Source organism: Typopeltis vanoorti, chromosome 1 (assembly GCF_054136105.1).
Source record: "Typopeltis vanoorti isolate ZY-2024b chromosome 1, IOZ_Tvanoo_1.0, whole genome shotgun sequence".
NCBI lineage: Eukaryota > Metazoa > Arthropoda > Arachnida > Uropygi > Thelyphonidae > Typopeltis > Typopeltis vanoorti.
The window spans coordinates 34167646-34191248 of record NC_143549.1 but is presented as its reverse complement, the minus strand read 5'-3'; the positions used below and the strand labels follow the sequence as shown (position 1 = coordinate 34191248).

The following is a 23603-nucleotide window of genomic DNA, read 5'->3' as shown; positions in this document are numbered from 1 at the left end:
ACACCTGTAGTTATCACTGAGTGCTTGTTCCTTCTCGCGAACGTCTGAAAGCGCAGGCGGAAAGACTAGTAAATCTAGCGCAGACGCAAAACGAAGTGCTCTCAAGATTTGCTCACTTTTGTAACCCTGGTCTTACTACGCATGGCCTGTTTTTACCCCTCAAATAAATGAAAGTAAACAGCTGTTTTCTAAAAATCGCTCATGTTAACAGTACAAATTTAAGTCTTACTATTTTTATTTACAAATAAAAAAAAATATATAGTGTTTTAACTTATCCGAGTTTATCGTTGGTCAGTTCACAATTAATTTGGAGCTACCTAATTTCCTTATTTGTATATTTCAGTAACATTACACGACTAGGAAGTATATTTAATGCAATCTAGAAAGTTAGGTTCAAATCGATGTATGCCTAAATGGCTCGTAACCCTCACAGAAATTCTATTATATTCTTTGTGATATTATCAGTGAAAGCATCATGATCATAATGGTGTATTTCGTTGCATCCGTACGAAGCTGAAACAGCAACACTAGATTTTATCAAAGCAATTAAAAAAAAAAAAACTGATTAAAAAATAATAGTTACCATCGAATGATAATTACGTTATCCAGTATTGTGCATTAAAATTTATCTTCATTAAAGAAATGAAAATTATTTGGCTATATCTTTACAAAATATTGTAATTTTTTATTCGAAGAATTCCATTACATCAATTTAGTCTAAATGAAAAATTAACATTTAATAGAAATTAATGCAGTTTAGAATATAAATTTTAGCAATTCTTTAAGTGAGACCTGGAGACTGACTTACTCAAAAAGCTGCACATTTCTTTTAATAGGAGAAATGACAGAATTGCGGAAAGTGAAGGAAATTATGATAGGAAGAAAAAAAATAGCAGAAAATAGTGTTGAAAGACGCATGAAAATTCCTTTATTTCCTTGAAATGAATGTTAGAAATAAATATTATTGAATTCAAGGCTAGATGTGTTATTAATGAAAACTAAATTCGAGTGCTTTATTTTTATTAATATTTGAAATGTATTTTTGAAAAAGAGTTGCAAATGAACAGGGAATGATTTTCATACATAGGACATAATATAAATAGGTACATGAATAAATATTGATTTATATACATAAGTCTTTATTATATTAACCTATCATATTAATTTTGAGGATCTCAAAAGTAATGCAGTTATAGTTGCTAATGAAGAACTTAAATGATGACTATACTGGCACGTCCATTCATTCATCGTGGAGGGGATTTAACACAATAAAGACAAGACCCATAGAAATAGACAGCTTAAGAACAAAACATCAGTTCTTGGAGGAACTCAAGTGCACCAGTTGAGCGAATATGTGACATCAATTTTTTGCAACTTAATATCAAAACTCTGCTGGCTAATACTATCTTAAGTAAAATTTTAATGTTTTTAATGCTAGCATATTGAACAACTTTTGCATAATCCACATGATTGAGCAGTTAAACGATTTCTCTTATTTTAAATCCTATAATACATTTTCACACACACACACACACACACAATTTCAGCAAAAAAACTACTACCAGGCAAAGTAGGAAAAAATATTCATACAGCACCTTGTCATTAGCTTCAGATGGAACATGACAGTTATTGAACTTAACTGAAATAATAAATTTCAAGCATAAACTCTAAAAGTAAGAAGTATCTTGTTCATTATTATTAAAAAAATGTGCCAAGATATATAATAATCATACATAGTTATAATAATTCCATAATTGAAATCAACTTTTGGAGAAATTCACATCTCATTTTAGGTATAAGGTATATAGATGATTTTCATTGTCTGTTGAACAAGTATCAACAAAGTAAAGAAAGTAAAACAGTGCCGTTATAATAGAGTGGTATGAAAGCAGATACACTGAATTTCACATCAGTTTGCATTTCTGTAATTTGAGAAAATGATCAAAACTAAGATATATTGTCTGGATAATAGAATGCATTATATAACATATTTGTATTTTTTATTTACTCAAATATGTAGAATTATATGAAAGCTATATGTAAAGTTATAACCATTCAGACTTAGTCTTATATGAGGGTAATATAGTTTTTCATTTTGCCTGTTTTTAGACAAAAAAGCCAAAGTACAATTAATAGACATGATATACTGGTTCCATAGCCTTAGTTGCTTTGACATTCAAAACCTAGACCAATCTAGGAAAGCCAGCACATTTTTGTTAAGGTTCTAATGTTTAAGGCTTTACTTCAGTGAAAATGAGCTGTGTGTGTACGTGATAAAAGGACCTCCCAGATGAGTCTTTGACTCCATGAGGTCTTGGGGTGGTAATAATAATAATAATAATTGAGCAACACAGACTACTGCACTACTTGCAGATTTAGCTGTATAATTTTTTTAGCAATGTGAAAATTTTAGAAAGGATTGAAAAGATGAGTAATTTTAGTACTTTGGAATGTGAAGTTTCTGGAATAAAAACTACATAGAACCGGAATGAAAATAAATAATTTAAATATTTACATGCTAACATTTTGCCTTCTCAAGCTAGCATTATCAAAGTCACACTCAGAGAAGGGTGGGAATGAAATGTCCTCCATACAAGAAGGGCAAGGAGATCAACACTATTGGAGGGGCAACAGTGTTGCTCTCCTGTGATTACTGGTGATGGGAGGATATCCCAAAGTGCCAAAATTTGTGTTGGGTTGCACCATCACCCCTTTCAAATGCATTTGATCATACTAGCTTCAGCTGGAGAAACATTGGCATGCCAATATTTAATTTATTTAGTAAACTATTTATTTTTGTTCCAGTTCCATAATTTTTATTACAAATACTTCAACATGGATCACTACAATAGCTACAGAAATTTGAAACTCATTTCAAATCATGCCAGCCTAGCTAGCCGAGTGGTTAGCGTATCTGCTCTCCAGCCAAAAGGCTGGGGGTTCAAATCCTGCCGTGGGCATGGATGCTTGTGATTTTCTGTGGAAATACTATTGGTGGTGGTGATCAGCGGTAGATGGCATTGGTGTAGTTCCAGTCAGTTGGAGGACTGAGTGGTGGAGACACAGTTGTAGAGCAGGTGCCTTCCCTCAATGAATTTTTGGACTCCCTGGAGGTGTAAAATAATAATAATAATAAAATTTCTCTGGATTTAGAGAAAGATGTTGGAAGTTTTTTCCCACTTGGATAGACTATAATAAATTTAGTCCCACTGACGAGACCTCAATAAAGGTCGAAACCGGTCTGTGTAGTAGCCCTTCCCTTAATGCATATCATTATACATGTCCACAAGGAGATGTGCTTTGCATTATGAAAGATAATAAGACAAGGAGGGATGAGAGCTTGGTCTACCTTTCCCACGAGTTGCCTCTGTCCTGAAGATACTTAAGGTGCAAACTTTGTTTGCTTACATTTGGATAAAGGATTAAACTAAATTTTTTATATTAAAATTTCTGTAGCTATTGTAGAAATTACTTGAGGTACAGGAAGAAATTCATCCAGTACCTCAAGTCATTTTATTATTATTATGTGACACCTCCAGGGAGTCCAAAGACTCATCGAGGGAGTCTTTGGACCTCCTCTATCTCTCAGTCTCCACCAACTACAATGAACCATAACTACACCAACACCATCTACGGCCCACCACCACTACCACTGATATTTTCACAGACAATCGCAAACATCCATGCCTATGGCAGGATTCGAACCCTCAGCCTTTTGGCTTAATAGCGGATACGCTAACCACTTGGCTAGTGATTAGCGTATCTGATTTGAACTGCTTATTTGTTAAAGAATGAAAATGTTCACTTGACCAACCAGGCCAGTGATTCAAATACATTGTAAGGACAATGAATGAATTTATAGGAACATTTAGAGCAGTGCTCACCAAAGGGGTCGATATGACATTGTTAGCGGTCGATTGGGGGTCGACAGAAAAATATAAGACATCATTGTATGGGTAATATTTAATTTGGTTAACTTGGATTACCTCCATGACAAAAGACATGGAGGTAATGACAATGCAATTAAGAGTGAATCGTGGGATCAGTACCTCCATCTTACAGGTCCATGAATAGGCCCTGTAAGATGGAGTAAGGTCATGAAAATTACTGAGGCCAATCAAGTAGGCCAAAATGACGTATTTACCAATAAACGGATGTTGGTGGTTCCTGCCGGCCGGCACAGTGGGAGCGAGATCGCAACACATGCGTGGTTCTTATTTACTGATACTTACAAGTATTCGATCCCAGTCTCATTTTTGCGCATCGACATACAAGTGAGCGTTAATGTTCTAAAATTCATCAACATACATATTATAATTTAATCGTTATTCATTCACGAACTAAACTTCTCTATGTTGAAGAGTTGAGCAGCACTGGTAGTAATACTAGTGATATTAATACCAGTAGTTTATTAATATCACTAGTAATACCAGTGATATTACTAGTGATAGTAGTAGTAATGGTAATATAATAATATGTACTATATTATACATACAATAAACACTGTAACTATAAAATAAACAATCTAAAAACTCTCATAAGCGTCTTTTTTTGCTTGTCCTATTATAATTACGTAATAGTAAAATATAGGGGGTTGATAAAAAGTCAAGAAATGCTTGAAGCAGTTGACGGCCAAATAACTTTGGCGACCCCTGATTTAGAGGCACTTGAGTTAACTTCTCACAATAAACTGATTATTATTATTTGTTGTAAACCTCTACAGAAGCCATAAAATTATCATCGCTGAATGTCTGCCCTAACTGAAGTACCATTCCTCTGTTTAGATTGATTAACAAGGGATGTATTCATCATTTCCACTGACATCCCAGTCCACTTGCTCAACACCATGCCATAAGGAAAATGTAGACATCATACCATTCCTGACCACATTTTTACTCAGTTTCCATAATTATCATTTATCTCACTCCAGCTGTCATGAACGGAAAAATTCTTGTGCTTATGTACTACAAAATTCCTATGTTGTACTAATATGTTTTTATTGTATCCCATCTACTTCTATTTACAAGATTCTTAAATCCATGCTTTTTTTTTCAATCTATTCTTGTAATCACCATTCTAGGTGATGTTATCTTGATTATTGCCTTTACTTCCTCACATTGTCTTTTCATTGTTATGAACCCAGTGACCATTTCTGAGCACAGTAGTCCAGATATGGTTTTCAAATAAAACCCTAAAGTTTTATTTATTTTTAAAGGGAACATCTGACAGACCTGTCATCAATGAGAAGGTGGTCTCTGCTGCCTTTTCATTATCAAGAGACCCAGGTGACCAAATTGTGCACAGTAGTCAAGATGCAGCTGTATAAAGAGGAGAAATAATAACCTCCCTATCACTGTTTGGTGTTTAACAATTTGTTTTTCACAGCAATACTTTGAGCTATGCTCAGAATTCTTGTAGATAGGCTTATACATTGTTAACACATGACTATTAAATTATTTAAGGAATTTACAACATATACTGGAATATTAATTTAAAGAAATACCTCCTATATTTCGGCAATGTTACATTGCCATCTTCTTGGGAACATACAACTATGACACGTACCCACAGGCACTACAAAAAGCAAATGAGACAGAAGAGAGAAAACTACCGTTGTTCCTAGAATCCTAAAGGTGCTCCCCAGCGGGCTATATTGGACTGTCTTGGCTGTTGGGCTGAAGTTCTCAAGATGCAAGCTTCCCAAATTTGGGGCAGTCTCATGCACCCAAATTTGTTGAAGTTTGGAAAGTTTTTTAGTGCTGAGTCTGATTCCATGAATAAGCGTTCATATTTAAATTTGCTGTGGTGTATTAACATGGCTTTCTTCCGTCGTATTCTGTGGTGGGTATCCAGAGCATGGTCTGCAAGCCCAGAGTGGCTGTATTGGTGAAAGCGGATAGGCTTTGTATTCCGAAATCCTGACATTTGTTGTTCTGCCTGTTTGGTCAAAGTAGGACAGTTTACAGCTGCAAGGGACCTGGTATACCCCAGGTAGGTCTAGGTGAAGCGGCTGGTCTTTGGAGCGGATAAGGGATGCCAATTTCTTATATGGTTTGTAACAAGAAGTCAGATCATATTTTTTTAAGATTTTGGTTAACTTTTCAGAGGTGCTCCGGATATAGGAAATGGCGATGGATTTATGTGTAATCTTTGTAATGAAGGGGGGAGGGGTTGTGGTTAACTGGTTTTAATATTTTTTTGGGGGTTGTAGCCATTGGCTAAGAAAGTGTTAAGGATGTGGTTTCGTTCAGTCTGATGGATCCTTGGCTTTCTCTGTTTACAGAAAACCTACCATATAGGCAGATACATTCACCAGTAATCCCCCCTCCCCCTTCACAACAATATGGGTTTATAAAAACACTATATAACAGGGCAAAATTAATTTGTTCAGATGACAATGCCCTAACCATTGAACTAAACCACATCCGTGGCTACAACTCTTAAAAATATTAAAACTAGTTAACCACAACATCCCCCTTTCATAACAAAGATTGTACTAAATCCATCACCATTCCCTATATCCAGGGCACCTCTGAAAAGTTAACCAAAATCTTAAAAAAAAATATGACTTAACTTCTTTTTACAAACTATATAAGAAATGGGCATCCCTTATCTGCTCCACCAAAGACCAGCCACTTCCCCTAGACCTACCTGGAGTATATCAGGTCCTTTATAGCTGTAAACTGTCCTACTTTGGCCCAACAGGCAGGACAGCAGATGTCAGGATTTCAGAACACAAAGACTACATCCAGTTTCACCAATACAGCCACTCTGGGCTTGCAGACCATGCTCTGGATACCCGCCACAGACTACATTGGAAGAAAGCCACGTTAAAACACTGCAGCAAATTTAAATATGAAAGATTGTTCATGGAATCAGCCTGAGCTCTAAAAAAACTTTCCAAACCTCAACAAATTTGGGTGCATGAGACTGCCCCAAATTTGGGAAGCTTGCATCTTGAGAACTTCAGCCCAACAGCCAAGACAATCCCAATATAGCCTGCTGGGGGACACCTTTTAGGACTCTAGGAACAACAGTAGTTTTCTCTCTTCTGCCTCATTTGCTTTTTGTAGTGCCTGCGTGCACGTGTCATATGTTCCCATGAAGATGGCAATGTGACATTGCTGAAATATAGGAGGTATTTATTAAAGTTTCTTTTAATTAATATTCCAGTATACATTGTAAATTCCTTAAATAATTTAAAAGTCATATACTTTCAGAATTTTGCTACATGTTCTCTGAACTTCAACTCCCTGTCCCCAGACATTTGAACTGCTGCACATCAGTGTAATACACAGCACATAATCATTTCATCCCAAAGTGCATAACCTTACACTTGGCCTAACCATTATCCTTTGCTCATAGCCAATTTATTTAAATCATCCTGCAGGATCTTTCACCCTCCTACCGGCCAAGGTGGCTGAAATAGCAAGACTACCCCAGACTTTTTCATGGATCAAAACTTCATCGGCATTCTATCTTTTATCAAGTATTTACCCTCCTCCACTGTTAATCCTTAACGGCGATTTGAGAGCCATTAGCAGATTAACTGTGGTCGAGCAACTTTTGTGTTACTTGTCTTTACATGTACTCTGTTACTTTGAATTTTCTTCACTGTACTTGGATATTTGATCTTTTTTTTTTTTTTTTTTTACTAAACAATTTATTTATTGTGTCTGTTTCCAAAAATAGAAGTTTCACATCTTCCAAAATAAATAATCAATCCTGAAATGACCATAGATCAGCTTTTGCAATGAATATACTTTAGTAATAGTTAATTTGCTCCACTTTACTGACAGTATAGATTCTTTTTTGCGAATTTTCAAATGTCTGTTTATGTTTAAAATATTTTGTCAAATATTTAAATAACATTTAGTGAAATAAATATGATATTTTGCTGTCTTTCTTTGCAAAATAACTTTATATAGATTGTCACATTTCAATTTCAGGAACGATTGTTTTTTTTTTTATGAACAACAAATGATTATAAACTGCATTACTCGGTTTCCGATATTGTGTCTTTTTTAGTATCAAAAATATATACCTAATGGTATTTTATCAGAGACTCTTTGCCATCTTCTTTTGCTGAAAATTGCAACAGAGATTTTTTTTTTTTTTGTAGGATACACATTACTATAATATCCAGTGCTTAACCACTGTAGATATGTTGAAAATATAATAGGAAGGCTATCCTGTATGGAATGATTAAAAATGTATGCTCATTTTTAGGACTTTTTACTGCAAACCCCCCCCCCCTCTCCTGTCCTGGAACTGAGTTGCATAACTACTTTAAATTTCTACAGCTTTGAAAGCTTTCAGACGGTATTCAAAATCTCTTATTTCAGTGTACCATTTTGACAAAAGAAATAAAGCAACAATATTGTTGTATATTGAATTTCTAATTCTGTACTCTTTCTTTGAATCTGAAATCAGCAGTCTGCTGAAATTATTCCAAGATTTAGAAATACTATGCTGTATTTATATGCTGGTGAAATGAGATGGAGAGCAAGGATTATGAATGATATTCTGGCTGAAATGTGTGAGGAGATGGGAGTACAGTTTGTTAATGTGTGGAATGAGTTTGAGGGATGAAGTGAGCTGTATGGAAGCGATGGACTGCATTTGAGTGGTTATGGTGTGAGTCGCTTGGAGAGACTGCTGCTGGAAGGTAGAGAAGTGAATAGAGAGAATGAATCAGATCGAGAGAGGAGTGATGTGGAAGAGCAGGAGAGATTGAAGAAGTGGAAATGAATGGGGAAGTGAGTGGTATGAGAATAGAAAATGAGAGAATGGGTGTGCAAGAGAAGCAGGGAAACGGGGAGGCTCAGGGTGGACAGGGGTATACAGCATGAGAAAGGTGGATGCTCCAAGAGGAGGGGAGAGCATGTGTAGGCAGGAAAGAAATGGGATGACCAGGGATCAAGAGGAAACATGGAATTCCAAAGAGTTCTGAAATGAAGAAGCAGAAAGGGAAATGGCCCCAGTCCAGCATGGAGAAATCGTATCGAGTGAGTGGTATCAGTGAAACTAGCTGTAGATCCAGAAATGAGTTGTTGTGTTTGTATACCAATGCTAGAAGTATAAGAAACAAGGCGGATGAAATGGTTGCACTAATTGCGTCTGTGCACCCAGAGATTGTCGGAATAAGTGAGACATGGTTAGATTAGGACGACATCCTGACAGGAATAGAGATGGAAAGGCATGATGTGTTTCGTGAGGATAGAAGGGGTAAAAAGGGAGGGAGAGTGCTATTGATGATAGAGAAAGAGTTACGTCCATGCAAGGTAGAGATGCAAGAGGGAAATAGGGCCAGTGGTTTTGAGGCAGTATGGTGTGAGATAGAGGTGAATTGAATCAAATACTTGGTGGGATGTTGTTATAGACCTAGTAATGTGGATGGTGGTGATAGTGAAATGTATAGTTAAATAAGCCAAGCAAATAAGAAAAGGGTGATCATTATGGGTGATTTTAATTATGGCAATATAGACTGGAATGATGAAATAGCAACTGGAAGTAAAGAAAATGAGTTTCTTGAGTTTTTGAGGGATAACTACCTCAGACAGTATGTAACAGAGGGCACACGAGGATTGAGGGTCTTGAATTTGGTCATCTCATCGGAGGATGTAATTATCAATGAGTGTCAAATCATCCACCAATTGGTGAAAGTGACCATGAGGTGATTACCTGGGTGGTTGCCAGCAGTGCAAGGACCCCTGTGAAAAAAGGATATATGTGGAACTACAAGGGGGGTGATTATGAAGAGCTCAGGAGACAGCTTGCAGGTGTAGCATGGAATGAGGAGTTAGCTGGAAAAGAGATCAATGCAGCTTGGGGGATTTTCAAAAACTACTTAGTAGATGCAATGTCTAAATGTATACCATGGGTGAGAAGGTTAAATAAAGTAGGTGTGAGATGGATGAATAAAGAGATTAAGCATGCAATACAGAGAAAAAGGGCATTGTGGAGGCAGCATAAGAGAAGTGAAGTAACCAATTTCATGAGGTCTACAAAGACCAGGCAAGGAGGGTGACTTGGTTGGTGAGAGTAGCTAAAGAGAGGTATGAACAGCAGTTAGCTAATGAAGCTAAAAAGAATCCTAGGGAGTTCTTTCAATATGCAGCCAGCAAAAGAAAGAATGATTATGGAAGGATGACATTGATTGGAGAAAATGGTATAAGGACAGCTGTTGCAGAATGTGTGGTGGAGATACTTAATGAGCAGTTCATAAAGATCTTTCAATCTTGTGAATGTGACTTCATGGAGAGATTAAGAGCAGTTGATGATGGGGAGGAGAGACTGACTGTAAGTGAGCAAGAGGTGTTTGGGGAGTTGAGTAAACTAGATGTAAATAAGGCTGTGGGACTTGATAATATATCACCGTGTATTCTGAAGGAATGTGCCAGAGAGTTGACACCTGCCTTGACATATTTTTTTAATACGAGTCTTGCACTTGGTCAAGTTCCTAAAGAGTGGAAGGAGGGCAAGATTGTGCCACTTCATAAAGGAGGTGATCGAACTCAAGCATCAAACTATAGGATTATCTTAGTGTCAGGTGTTGTGGTTAAGTTGTTGGAGAAGCTTCTGAGAACTAGGATCCAGAGTTGGGTTGACAACAATGGTATTATCTTTGATGAACAGCATGAATTTGCTAAAGGGAGGTCGTGTTTTAGTAATCTACTTACTTATTACAATAAAGTGACTGCTTCCTTGGATAGAGGAGAAGGATACACAGTAATATACTTGGATTTCGCAAAAGCTTTTGATAGAGTACCTCATGATAAGTTGAAAGTCAAACTAGAGCAGATGGGGTTGGATATTAGATTAGTGCATTGGATTGGAGACTGGCTATCTGATAGGTATCAACAAGTTGTGTATGGGGGTGCAATATCCAGGAAAAGGCAAGTCACTAGTGGAGTGACTCCGGGGTCTGTTTTAGGGCCATTACTATTTAACTTGTATATTAATGATATTAGCGAAGATTTGGATGGAGATATTCAGCTGTTTGCAGATGATGCAAAGTTGGGACGAACCATAAAGAGTAGTGAAGATGTTGTGGCCTTGCAAGAAGACTTGAATAAATTGAGTGATTGGGCAAGCAAATGGGGATGTGAGTTCAGTGTTGCAAAATGTAAGGTTTTAAAATTTGGAAAACAAAGATGGGACACAGAATTTATGCTTGGTGAGAATATATTGTTGGAAGTAGAGGAAATAAGAGATCTGGGTGTGATAGTGGATAAGGATCTAAAATTTATGGGACACATCGCCAAAATTGTGAAGACAACACAAAGACTTCTGGGAATGATGCGGAGGACACTGACGTGTAGAAGTAGGGAGATTCTTGTTCCATTGTATAAGGCTTTGATTAGGCCACACATAGACTATTGTGCCCAGATTTGGTCACCTGGTTTTCAGAAGGATGAAGAGATGTTGGAACGGGTCCAAAGGCGACTGACTAAGGTAGTTTCTGACATCTGGAATGTCGAGTATGAGGAAAGATTGAAAAGATGTAATTTGCAGAGTCTAGTGGAGAGAAGGAAGAGGGGAGATATGATAGAGACCTACAAGTTGGTAAGGGGTTGTTATAGGATCAATGGTGGAGAAGTTCTACAGAGAATAGTGGGAGAACCAGAGGTCATCCCTGGAAACTGTATAAAGAGGGTGTGAGTAGGGGAGTGAGAGGCAGGTTTTTTTCATGCAGAGTTGTGAGTGATTGGAATGCCTTGCCTGAGAGTGTGGTGTCTGCAAGGAGTTTGAATGTGTTTAAGAGATGGTATGATGAGATGTGTGTGAGATAAAAGAACCTCCTAGATGAGTCTTTGAGTCCATGAGGTCTTGTTTAATAATAATGATAATTTTCAAAATGTAAAACTGTATACCACACAAAGAAATTTCAATTGTGTTATTTCTGTTTCTTTTTTTTTAAAAAAAAACTAAATATTACTACTTCTATTTCTGCTGATTGCTATTTCTGAAATACGTCTTAGAAATGCTGGACAATAATTATCTTACCTAGCGGAAAAGCTAAAAGTCATAGATTACTCTTTTGAGAAACACAAGATGGAAAGTTTCCGAGAAGTCGCACTAAATTTCCTCAAGCAAGAATGTCTTGTTTCGTTTTCTGTTTTTCAGATATCTTAACACTGTAAAACTGACATTTCTTTTATAGGCTGATGAAGTATTTATGCCAAAAATGATTTCTTTATTTATAGTGATCAGTTTCACTTTTATTATCGAAAAATTCTAAATTATTTGATAATTATCTTGAAAAAAATTACTGCTATTGCTGCTGCTGCTGCTCTTGCTTGCCATCTCACAAATGAATTGTATATTGGGTATACTTTCTAATATTCCTTTCTGCCCAGTAACAAGTTGTAGACTAATGGAGATTACTAAATCCCCCCCCCCCACACACACTGGGAACTAGATCAAAAGAACATGCCCAGAAGGCAGCACACTAAAGTACCTCATGCAATAACAGAATATTTTACAGGCAGAAATTCCTTGTTCTGTTTTTCCATCTTTCTGATTGATTAGCAGACATTCGAAGCATATTCTGATATTGCATTTGTAGGATAACAGTGTTTTTAAATATTAATTTCCCCTATTAGCCAACGTCACATAACTTCCTGATTTATAATAATAGGGAAATAATATGTATATTTTCTTATTTATAATTTGCAAATTTATAATAATCAAAACTTGGCAAAGGTTGGTCGATTGGTAGAGCCTCTGCTACTAATGGCTCAGTTAAGTAAGTTTGAGCGCGGTTAGTAGTTGGAAGGGGGCCAATCGTTCGATGCTGTTGGCACACTCTCCCTCGATGAGTCTTTGGACTCCCTGGAGGTGTCAAAATAATAATAATAAAAACTTAATTTCTGTGTCGAAAAAAATAAACGTTATGTGGAACAATTATTATGGAAAAATCACAAATGAAATAAAAACTGGACCTATGTCTCATAAAAGCTTTTGGGTAATGTTGCAACGGGAGGGGGGTGATGCTATCAAAGTCAAAATCAAGTTCATTTCTATTGTGAAAATATGAAATTTCACATTTGATGCATGCACATGTACATATTTTGTATTAGAGAATATACGCAAAAATATCACTTATATTAAAATTGGCAGAATATATATATATATCAATTTAAATAATAACTGTTTATTTCATTCTATAAAGACCGATTATACAGGGAAACCAAGAAAGTGAAAGTACAAAGAACAGTAGATTACTATATAATATAAAGAAAAAATTTAGTGATATGATTACAGAATTTCATGTTATTCTCTATAAAGCAAAGTTGCTCCAGCGTGTCCTAAAGGAAATCTGTGAAGTATTATTCAATTTCGATGGTTTGTACAAAAATAAAAATAATATAATCTGAAACATCGGCAGCCGGTTTTCTTTTCTTTTTTTAAAATAATATTTCAAATAATTATCGTGAATTATATTTCTTCGAGAACAAAGCAAAATGTTTTGTCTAGAAAGCGATTAGAAAAAAATTAGTGCAAAAAATTAAAAATGAAATTGGTTCTCCAAGGTAAGGCAATATTTAAGTGAAGAAATTATGCAAGACCTTTATTTTGTCCAGAAATTAAAATTGTATTGTATAATAAAAAGAGAAAACAAAAATATAAATAATTTCTCTATTTTTAGTCTATCCTATATAACTAAAATCCAGTTACCCAAGCATAGAACAAGGATCTATGTTTCTTGTTATAGGCAACTGAGAGGTAGCTACGAACATGAGATAATCGGATTAACCGCTCTTTTCACCTTGAGGGTTTATCAAACCTTCTAATGGACAGGACAGTCATATTGCACTTTTTATCCTGGTTCTTTAAACAGGTGGGCTGAATCATATCCAGATTTTTACTGGACGTTTATAAATATCCTGGCCATTTGGGAGGTTAAACATCATTATAAATCCCCCCCCCCTTCTTTTATATCATTAACACGTTCGTTGCCACGCTACTTTGGCATGGTCTGTTCCCCTACGCCGAGCAGTTTTACTTCTTAAAGGTCAGTACGATAATCTCGTTACCGGAGGTAAACGTCCTATGAGTATACTCGTAGTTGGCTTGTACAGAGCATATACGTTCTATGGGTATACACAGTTTTGAAGCTAGCCCCACAAGCCAAGCATTTTCACTTCTTCAAGGTCACTACAATAATCTCGTTCTCGGCGGTAAGCGTCCTACGAGTATACTCGTAGCTGGCTTGTGAAGCAGGTTTACCCACTACGAGTATACTCGTAGTTGGCAGCGAACGTGTTAATATACAAATTAAACAGTAGGCGTAGTACAGAGCCTTTTGGTGCTCCATCAGTCACTCTTATTTTCTTGGATTTTACTCCATCACATACCACTCTCTGTCTAACTTCCCCAATCCATGCAACCAACTTCATATCCATTTTCATTGGCTAAACTTATTATTATTCTTATTATTTCGGGCAACTCCAGGAGTCCTTAGACTCATCGAGGGAGGCCCTAAACATCATGTCCACACAACTATGCGATTATATTCTCACAGTATCTATCATACCTTGTCTTGAACTCGTTCACCGTCATAGCACCCACAACAGACTCTGGCAGCTTATTCCACTCATTTACCACTCTAAAAGTAAAGAACCCAGCTCTAACACCCCTGCTAACCACACTCTTGCCCAGCTTCCATAGGTGTCCCCTAGTTCTCCCACCACCAGTCCTGATCTCAAAAATATCCTCTGAATTAATCCTATAGAATCCCTTTAGCAATTTGAATGTCTCAATCATATCTCCCCTCTTCTGCCTATCAACTAGTTTCTGCAACCCACAAATCTTCAACCTGTTCTCATATGGTTCATTCCATAGACCTGTTATCATCTTAGTCACTCACCTCTGGATCCTCTCCACCTCCTCCCCATCAAGAAGGAACCGAGGTGACCAAATCTGGGCACAGTAGTCGAGATGAGGTCTTATCAAGGCTTGGTACAGAGGTGCAATAACTTGCTTGTCTCTGCTCGTCAAGGTATTTTTCAACAACCAAGTGAGTTGATGAGCTGATTTAGCTACTTTTGCAATGTGCCCCCTAAACTTCATCTCCCTATCCACCAACACTCCCAAGTCCCTGGCCTCATCAATCTCTTGGAGTACAGTTCCACCAATGTGGTATACTGCTGCTAATCTTTTCACCCCAAAATGCATAACCTTACATTTTGTCACGTTAAATTGACATCCATTCTCCTTAGCCCAGAACTCCAATCTATCTAAGTCATCCTGCAAGACTTTGACATCTTCTGCATTCCCTACCCAACTTTGCATCATCAGCGAACAAATGAATTGTTCCACTTAGATCCTTCCCTATATCGTTAATGAACAGATTAAACAGCAGTGGTCCAAGAACAGAACCCTGCGGCACACCACTAGTCACAGGCCGTCTTTTGGACTCTACTCCTGAATAAACTACTCTTTGATATCTCTCCATCAACCAACCACCTATCCATCTCACCAATCCTATATCCATTCCCATATGTTGTAGTTTACAGATTAGTATTCCATGTGGTATCCTGTCAAACGCCTTTGCCAGGTCCAGCAGTATCACTGTAAACCCATTTCCCTTATCCAGTTCAGCCGTCACCTTGTTATAAAACTTGAGCAAGTTACTGAAGCATGATCTACCCTTCACAAAGCCATGCTGTCCCCTGTACAGTATCTCGTTTTCATCAATCCATTCCTGTATTTTTCCCTTGACAACGACTCCTGATATGCTGATCGGTCGGTAATTTGCAACCGTAGTCTTGGATCCTCATTTATGCAGTGAAACTATTTTCCCCTCTTTCCACACCTTCGGGACTAAACCAGACCTGAGACTCAGATTAAACAACATGGTCAAGGGCACTGATAATTCTTTAGCCGCTTCACGCAAGACCCGTGCCGGTATACCATCCAATCCCGCAGATGTGTTCACATTTAGGTTCTGTAATAGACTAGCCCTTCATTCATCACTATTCCCGTATAAACTAATGGTTCCTTCATCTTTTCAATGTCACCACCTGGATGATATGCTTTTGCAAAGTGCGCGCTCAGTAACTCCACTATATCGACTGATTCAGTGACCTCCTTACCATCGTCATTCCTTAAAATCATTTTGCCGTGTACAGTTTTTTTCTTGCTTGCAGCATATTGAAAGAACTGTTTGGGATTCTCTTTTGCTTGCAAAGCTAGTTTCCTTTCATAATCCACTTTTGCTTTTTTTACCACGCTCGTTACCTTTCTGGCCTGCACTTTATACTGTTCGTGTGCCTGCAGGTCACCCATTTCTTTAAATTCCCTCCACAGTTGTTTCTTTTCTTGTATAATACCTTTCTGCAATATTGAAATGCCTTTTCAAAATCTAGAAATATAGCCATTTCCTTTTATCTAAACTGTCATTCTGTTATAAAATGTAAGTTTTCCTATTTTTCCTACTAATAATTAATGATTGCAGAGGAATTGTGTCTGCAAAGTGTAAAGGTTGGTGATGCGTGCGCAGATTTTGAATCTGTGTGGTGTGAAGTTGAAATAAACAGGTTAGTACAACTGATGCGATGCTGTTATAGGCCAAGGAATGCAGAGAATACTGATTGTGAAATGTTTAGGCAAATTAGTTGGGCATGTAAAAAGAAGATGATCTTGATGGGAGACTTTAATTACAGGAATATAGACTGGAAGGAGGAGATAGTGTATGGGAACAGGGAGAGCGAGTTTGTGGAATTTCTGAGAGATAAATTACTTAAGCAGCATGTGATTGAAGCAACAGGAGGCTTTAATGTTTTGGATTAGGTGTAGTGGTTAATGAGTTGTTGACACTGCTGCCAGTTGGTGAGAGAGTGATCATGAGGTACTTGTTTGGAAAGTGATGAAACAAGAAAAGGTCACTCACTGCCAAAAATGGATACATGTGGAAGTATAAAGCACGTTGGGTAGATGAGCTGGGGGGGGGGGAGATGTTGAAAATGCATGGAAACTCATAAGGCAATATCTGAAAAAAGCAATGTATGACTGCATACCGAAAGTTAAGTGAGTAAATAGAATGTGGGTGAAATTGATGAACAGCGAAATCAAGCAAGCTGTGCTGGAAAAGAAAATATTATGGAGGAGGTACAAGACAATTGGTGGTGATAAGATCCATGAAGAGTATAAAGGTGCAGGCTAGAAAGGTGATGAACATGGTAAAGAAAGAAAAGGTGCAGTATGAGAGGAGATTGACTGGTCAGATCGAGGTGAACTCGGGGGAATTTTTCTGCTACATGGCAAGCAAGAGGAAGAATAATTATGGCAGACTAACATTGGTGGATACACAACCAGCATCTGATACACCTCTGTTTCTTTCACTTCCAATTCTCCTAATACTTGCCTCTCTTCTACATATTGTACCAGATAATTGGACATGGCATCCTTTATGAAGGTCAGCATGGATTTGTAAAGGGTTGATCCTGTTTCAGTAATTTACTTGCATTTTATGATAAGGTGATGAGTGTGTTAGATAAGGGAGAATCATATACAGTGATATTCTTAGACTTTGCAAAACGTTTGATAGATTACCACATGAAAAGTTGGTGTATAAACTGCAGAGGATGGGAATAGACACAATGAAACAACACAATGCATCAGAGCTTGGCTCTCTGAATGATACCAGCAGGTTGTGTATGATGGAGCAGTGTTTCAAAAAAGAAGTGTGACCAGTGGCATGCCCCAGGGCTCTCTTCTTGGGCCCTTGCTGTTTAACTTGTTTGTAAATGATATATATGACTCACTGGGGATCTTCAGCTATTTGCTGATGATGCAAAGTTGGGAAGAATTATAAGTAGTACTGCTGATGCTGAATCCCTTCAGGAAGATTTAAATCGACTTTTTCTTGGACAAAAGAGTGGGGATTGTAGTTTTAATAACAATAAGTGCAAGATGATGCATTTTGGAGTGCAGAAATATAAGGCTATGTATTATATGGATGGTGCTGTACTGCAGGAAGCAGATGTAGATTAGAGATTTGGGAGTGATGGGTGATAGTAGACTGAAGTTTAGAGGACATATTGCTAGGGTTGCAAAGGTTGCACATCATAGTGCTGCTATAATAAGTACCCTAAACATGCCAGGATAAGAAAGTGGTTGTGCCACTGTATAAAGCACTGGTCAAACACACTTGGACTGTTGTGCTCAGATCTGGTCACCAGGTTTTCAATGTGATGTAGAGACATTGGAGAGGGTCCAGAGACGAGTGAGTAAGACAATATCAGGAGTTTGGATTGCTGGCTATGGAGAGAGGTTGAAGAAATGTGGATTGCAGAGTTTGGTCGATAAGAGGAAGAGAGGCAATATGATAGAGACGTTTAAGTTAGTGAGAGGATTTTATCAGATTAATCCAGGTGAGAGGGGAAGAACCAGAGGTCATTCCTGGCAGTTATGTAAAAGTGTGGTGAAGAAGGGCATGAGGTGTAGATTTTTTTACATGAAGAATTGTCAGTGAATGGAATGCATTATCAGAATGTGTTGTTAATGCAAGGAGTGTTAGTATCTTTAATATTCTATATGATAAATATGTTGTCAGTCGAATGATCCTTCCACGATGAGTCTGTCAACTTCATGGAGGGTGTAATAATAATAATGTGAAAGGCAGTTCCTACCTGCCTTTCACAAAGCCATCTGCTCACTCTGGCATATCATACTTTTTTTTACCCATTACTGAATTCTAATTTAATCAAGTTCTCCAATACCTTAATTAGTACTTCTGAGATATTAGTTTGCTTGTAATTTGCTGTTTCTATTTTGGAGCCTCCTTTAATGGAACTATTTTACCCTGTTGCCACTCCTTCAGAGTCTTGCAATAGCTGAGACTTATATTAAACAGCTTGGTCAGCATGCCTCATTTCCTTTGTTGGGTTATTCTTTCATTCTTCTGAACTCAACATTTGCACTGTTTATATACCACCAAAACAATTCTAATGGAAAGCTTAAGAGTCAAAACTGTATAATTGAAAGAAGACCTCCACATAGCCTTTAAAGGAATGCGGAGAACCAACTAAGGCTTCTGATCTAATGTCCAGTCCTCACCTTCTTGTGGTGCACCCTGTTGGGTATCTATCTGGATACTGAATGAATGAGCATGGGCTGGCAATTTGGGATTTAACCACCAAATTGTGTTCTTATTGACTTAAACCAATATACAAAATGATGGTACAAAATGACAGTGTTATATGCTGGCTGGGGCGATGCCTGGTTAAACAAGGCCCCCGATGTTTTTGCCAGGGAACCAGGACAAAAAGTGAAAAGTCAGCTACTGGAACAAATCCCGAAACACACCTCAACGCAACATCGCCAGCGTTCAAGATTGGTACTATCAACATAAGAAGCCTGAATGGCAAAGAAATGGAGCTATCTGAGAAATTGGATAAGCACAAGATTGACATAATAGGGATGACTGAAACAAAAAAGACAAAATCTCATGAGATTTTTCTGAGCAGTAAATGCAAAATGTTATATTCAGGCAATAACAATCAGCAAAAAGGAGTAGCCATAGTATTCAACACTAAATACGAGGCTAATCTTCTTGAATGGCAGGAAGAGTGATGTGGGCAAATATCAGAATGGGGAACTGGACAATGAGACATATTTGTGCCTATGGTCCCATAGAAGGTTCTACTAAGGTAGAAGTGGAGGAATTTTTTGAGGCTCTACAGAAAGCAACTGACACAATGAAAAAGGAAAAGTTGGTCCTTGTTGGGGATCTAAATAACAGAGTAGGATACGATTGTCAGACATACAAAAATATTTTGGGAAAATTTGGAGAAAACAGCAAAGCTAATAATGATGGCAAATATCTGTTGGATTTCTGCTCAGGACATGGACTGGTTATTACTAACACCATGTTCCAACATAAAAATGTGCACAAATTCACATGGAGAGAAGAGGCAAGGAATAAGAAAAATCTCATTGACCATGTTATTGTTGATGGTGATATTTTCTCTCTGGTGCAGGACACAAGAATGTAGAGGAATTGAAATTGATCACCATTTAGTCTTGAGCAGTATAAAATTCAATTTCATTGAAAAGAATAACATGTTAGAAAGTTTTAAAGTGAATAAAAGTTGAGCAGCTCTCAGATGCAAACTGTAGACTAAAATACACAAACATCATTCAAGAAAAAATGAAACAGTTTGTGAACAGAAACCAAACCTTGGAGATTCATTGGCAAGCACTGAAGAAAACACTGATTAATTCAGCTAGAGAGGCATGTGGTGAGGCTGTCTGTAAGGATAGAAAAATCAGAACTTCATGGATCCTTCATCATCCTTCTCAGTATTGCAGCAATCCTCTGTGTTACTTCACTAAGAGGTAGCGAAGGAAAAAAAGAAAGCATATCAAAAGTTCCTGTCAAATAATTCAGCTTGTGCTCTTAGAGAATACAGAGACAAATGTAAAAAAGCTAAACAAAAGTCATGGGAAGACTTTGGTAAGAACATAAAAAATAAATATCAAGAAGGTGGCAAAATATTTTAGAGGTTGTTGAAGAAGCTTAAGAATGGAGGAAAGAGTGCTGTAAAAGGAATTAGAGCTGGTAAAAGGTGACATGAAAACGGAAGAAAAAAAGATATCCTTGAAGTATGGAGTAATTACTTCGAAAAATTGCTAAGTGAAACAAGCAGTGATAGCACAGTGGTAAAAAACACTCAACAAGCATACAGTCAGGAATATATATCCATACTTTATTATTATTCAAGCCTCCATGGAGTCAAAAGACTCATCACGTGAAGCCCCTCCTAGGAAACACAGTCTATCATACCACTCCTTAAACTCATTGACTGTTTTCACTCTCACCACTCCATCAGGCAATGCATTCCATGGTTCAACCATCCTCCATGCAAAGAAACCACTCCTGACCCTCTTGCTCATAGCTTCCTTTCGTAACTTATCATCACTCCTTCCCACTGTTCAACCAAACAAAAGAACTTTCCAGTGTCAAACCTGTAACTGTCTCTCAACACTTTAAAAGTCTCAATCATATCAACTTCTGTTCACCAAACTCTGCAGTCCACATTCCCTCAATCAATCCTCGTAACTGACATCATACAATCCTGAAACCATCTTTGTTATCTATCTCTGCACCCTTTCGACAGTTAATTTATCCCCTTCAAATCCTGGAGACCAAATTTGAGAACAATAGTCTAAGTGTGGTCTGATCAGGGTCTTTTGTATAAGACCCTGATCAGAATGATAACTCTTTTATATCTGCAGGTCTGCATCCTTCTCAGTATTGCAGCAATCCTCTGTGTTACCTTCACCCCCTTTGCAATATGTCCTTTGAATTTCTGGTTTCTATCAATCATTAACCCAAGATCTCTTGTCTCCCCTACTTCCTGCAGTACAACTCCTCCAATAGAGTATGAAGTGTCCCAAACCTCAAGACCTTACATTTTGCTACTAACAGCCAATCCTGAATCCAGTTGACCAACCTGACATCCAAACCCATGTGCTGCAACTTAAATATCAGCTTATGTGGCACCCTGTCAAATGCCTTTTGCTAAATTCAAGAAAATGGCAGTATATGCCTTTCCAATTTTAAGACTAGAGGAACAGGACAGGTTCGAGGTTTAGAGGTGCAGGAGGAGAGTTTGTAGAAACTAGCATATTACTAAAACAAGAGTGCCCCCTTCACAAATCCATGTTGACTCTCACAGATAACATTACCCTCATCTGTCGAATGCTGTATAAGGTTCCTCACTAATTTCTCCAAGATCTTAACAACTACTGATGACACACAAACTATAATTAGACACTTCCAGTCTGCTACTACCCTTATGTAATGGCACTATCTTACTTTCCTTCCATTCCCTGGGCACCTTTCCCATAGCCAGACTTTCATTGAAAAGCCAGGTCAAAAGAGTTGTCACTTCTTTAGCACATTCTCTCAAAACTCATGGTGAAATACTATCTAGTCTCACAGCTTTACTGACATCAAGAGTACCCAGTATTTGGAACACACTCTCCTCCTGCACCTCGAACCTGTCCTATTCCTCTAGTCTTAAAATTTACTCCTCTAGGATGAAATATTCCAATAAAGGGTTCGTTGAACAATTCCACTATGTCCTCTGCATAAGTCATTCTATTCCCATTTTTATCTCACAATGTCATTCTTCCACAATCATTTCTCCTCCTACTGGCCACATAGCTAAAAAATTCCCTAGGATTTTCTTTGGATCTTAGGGCCAATCTCTTCTCATATTCCAGTTTTGCCTTCCTTACTATACTAGTTACTCTCCTGGCCCATGTCTTATATTCTTCATTCATCTGCTCTTCACCTCCCTCTATGCAAATTCCCCAAGTTGATATCTAAGACTATTATAATCATCATCATGAACCATGGGCTCACTGCCTGTTGATGTCCGATGCCTGCTTCACTATCTTTTTCCACCTTTCTTTGTCCAGTGCACAGTGTCACAGTTTTTGTACACCCATTCCACACCAGTCTTTTATATCGTCTATCCATTCTCTGTATGGTCTACCTCTTCTGTTTAAACCATCCAAAATATCAAACATAAATGTCTTTATCTTCCGGTCCTCACTCATTCTACAGATGTGTCCAAATAATTGCAGCTTCCGTTTTGTAATCTTCTGCATTAGATTCTGTTTTGGTTGTATCTTCTGATAAGCTCTTCATTGGTGATTTTCCGTACCCACCCTATTCTTAGAATCTTCCTATGACAAATTCTTTCAAATGCTAAAATTCTTTTTCTTGATTCCTTATTTATTACCCACATTTCAGATCCATACAGTACATCGCTGAAGATGCATGTTTCCAGTATTCTTAGTTTTGTTTGCAGGCTGATCACTTTACTTTTCCAGATGTTATCCATGGCCTTCAGATTTGTTCTTCCCTTGAAATCCTGATCTTAATTTCTTTTTTACAGTCCAAGTCATATGTCAGTTTACTTCCCAAATATGTGAATTGTGTTACATTTTCTATATCAGTTCCATCCACTTGTATCTTTTGTTTCATGTTCTTCTCACCAAATACCATTGTCTTTGTTTTTTCCAAGTTCATAACAAGTCCAAATCTCTTCCCTTCCTCATTTAACAGTTTCAGTGTTTTTTGTAGTTCTCTTTTGTCTTCTTCAATAATAACAACGTCACCTGCAAATCTCAGATTGTTAATTTTCATTCCATGTACAGATATTTCTTTGGCATCTTCCTTCAGTTTGTCCATTGCTCTTTCTAAATGTGAGATGAAAATGCTTGGTTATATTGGGTCTCTCTGTCTAGTAACCTCTGCTTGTTTCAAACCATTTTCCCAAATCATCACCTATTCTTACTGCTGCAACTGCACTCTGATAAATATCTTTTAATATAGCTATTAGTTTTTTTATCAATTCCATAGGATTCCAGAACTGCAAATGTCACTTTCTGGTCAATACTGTCAAATGCTTTCTGAAAATCAACAAAGCAAGTATATATGTTTTTGTTTTTTCTCCTAGCTTTCTCTGCTATTAACCTCATTGTCAAAATCTGTTGAATTGTAGTTCTATCCTTCCTAAATCCTGCTTGCTCGTCTGCAAGGTATGCTTCCAATTGTGTTCTCAATTCTGTCAATA

At 37.4% G+C, this 23603-nt stretch overlaps 2 protein-coding genes across 10 annotated transcripts in view; one reads left to right on the top strand and one right to left on the bottom strand.

Annotated features, from left to right (window-relative positions):
• Positions 1-55, bottom strand: part of Coq7 (ubiquinone biosynthesis protein COQ7, mitochondrial) — a 45575-nt gene extending 45520 nt beyond the window's left edge. The window contains exon 1 of the mRNA XM_090397177.1: positions 5-55. The gene's annotated coding sequence lies outside the window, so the exon portion shown is untranslated. The remainder of the gene's footprint in view (positions 1-4) is intronic.
• Positions 1-23603, top strand: part of LOC150109879 (DNA-binding protein P3A2-like) — a 343228-nt gene that overhangs the window by 416 nt on the left and 319209 nt on the right. The gene's annotated exons all lie outside the window — the stretch shown is intronic.